General features: G+C 32.6%; 1 long non-coding RNA gene across 1 annotated transcript; it reads right to left on the bottom strand.

The window, feature by feature from the left end:
• Nucleotides 1-687: 687 nt before the first annotated feature.
• On the bottom strand, nucleotides 688-1,629 carry LOC107869608. Its single transcript, XR_001673861.2, has 2 exons — nucleotides 1,260-1,629; nucleotides 688-1,025 (listed from the first exon to the last, which is right to left on the bottom strand). It is a non-coding gene; the product is annotated as an uncharacterized LOC107869608 (long non-coding RNA).
• Nucleotides 1,630-2,231: the final 602 nt, after the last annotated feature.

Here is a 2,231-nt window from a genome sequence, read left to right as displayed (position 1 = left end):
TGATGGCATGGTGGAATGCATAGGTATCAATTAGGGATAGGAGCTATTATTTAGCTATGCCTAGCATCATTATCTGGGAGTTATGGAAAAGAAGGAACAGAGGAAAACATAAAGGGAAGCAAATCACTCAGCTCAGTGTATAGCATAATATCACCATAAACTTACTAATGCTGCTTAAAGTGAGGAAACCATATCAAGATTTCTCAAACATATGGCCAAATATAGTGAATGAGATATCAATACAGCAAACTAGTGTGAAGGTAATAAAGGTTATTTAGAGTTTTCCTCAGCAATGATGGGTTAAATATAATACAGATGGTGCTTCTAGGGGAAATCCTGGTTCAAGCTCTTATGCCTTTTATTTACGGAATGAGGAAGGGGGTCTACTTTAAGTAAATGGTGCAATCATGGAGGACACTACAAATCTAGATGCAGAAGCAGAAGCTATTCTACAAGCAGCAATGCCTTACAATCAGGAAAACATAAGCAGAGTAATAATCTAGACAGATTCCTTATGTATGTTGAAGATTTTAAAGAAAAAATAGGAATTGTCCATGGAATGTTGAAGATAAAGTGATGCAAATAAGGAGCCTATTACAACATACAACAGTTCAATACCAATATATACTGAGGAAAGGGAACAAACTAGCTGACGACTTTGCTAACTATGCATTTGAGGCAGGAGAGTTCACATTCACACATTTCCATCAGATTCAAACAACAGGGAAGAAAATCATTAACAATCATAAAACATAATTACCATATTTAAGATTGTCACCACCGCAGAGGTAAGAGGGTGACTAGGCTACTGAATTGAGCTGAACATACAGTATAATTACAAGTCATGAAAGGCTATAAAATCAGTGTTAAGGTTAAGTCAATTAGCCTATTCTACAGAAGCCTACATAGTGGATTCAGAGCAACAGAAAAGGGTCTCTACGGCATGGTTTTGCATAACCTAGAGTCGGGTTATTGGTTGAATACTAGCGGGTCCAAGCATCCCACAAGCTTCATCCCATCTGCATCTGCAAGAGTAGAAGTGGTTAGTACAAAAAGAAGAAGAAGAATCTTAGCTCAAAAACTTCTAAAGTTACTCGAAGTACATAACCAGATCCAAGTTAATAAACCCTTCAACGAAGCTCAAAAAGATGATTCTTGTTCCATTCACCGGAGATCACAGTTGAGGAAAGTCAAAGAACAATTGATTCAAATAAAGAACACCGGGAATGTAAAGAGGCAAAAGAGAAGTTGTCACTTACGTCTATAAGCTGATAAATACACAGAGATGAAGCTGAAATGGCAAGGTGTTAATAACCCAGAGTTGAAGGGGGATGAATTGAGCATTGAAGATGACCGGCGGTGACATCCTAAACCAGATAAGAGGAGTGGGAAGGGTGGAATCGGATTAGAAAACCCAAAACTTAAGCTATATGTAATAATCCCAAGTGGAGTGGGCCGGGTCATTCTTTTTGTTTTAATTTCCAGATTTCGGTAGTGGGCTGACCCATATTTGCAAGGACTATGTAATCTTTATTAATCAATAAATGAGAAAATTTGAAAATTAAACCAAAAAAACATACAGTAATTAGTAAAGTTTATCATACACATCTTCTTTTTCTTTTTCTATTTCAAATTATAATTTTTTTTTTACTCAAATTCAATAAAAATATAAAATCTATTCTACTTCAAATAAAATTAACCGTTTATTAATCGATTTATGGTACTCTTTTCATAGTTTTTAGCTAAAATATGCAACTATTTTAGCTGAATATATATATATATATATAAATATAAATTATTAGTTTACTTTAATTTTAGTTTTTAAAAAATCTAAATAGGCTTTTTTGCAAATTTTTAATTTTTTTTACCTTTGTTAAATTTAGATAAAAAGTTTTTTTAAAAAAAGCTTAATTTGGTATTATATTATTAACGAAAAAGAAGAGCTAAAAATATAAAGAAAAAATTATTTATTGTGTTCGATGTTGCTTACTATATTAGTGATCATTTTCTATTTAATGATTGAACCCACTTGAATAAAATCCTAGGTCCACTACTGAATATAGTAGCATCCACAATGTAGTCGTTTAACAGTTTTGTTTAGGGAGATATTTTCACTCAATTAGTTTTTATGCTTTTTGATTTAGGTTTTTAATATGTAGGCCAATTGGTCGTGTCATATCAATAATATTATGTTTTAGTATACTTTTATTTGTCATCTAAATTATCACCGT

The sequence above is a fragment of the Capsicum annuum genome, chromosome 4 (genome assembly GCF_002878395.1).
Source record: "Capsicum annuum cultivar UCD-10X-F1 chromosome 4, UCD10Xv1.1, whole genome shotgun sequence".
NCBI classification, from domain to species: Eukaryota; Viridiplantae; Streptophyta; class Magnoliopsida; order Solanales; family Solanaceae; genus Capsicum; species Capsicum annuum.
Note: the sequence above shows the minus strand (reverse complement) of the source record. Positions and strands in the feature narration are given on the sequence as shown.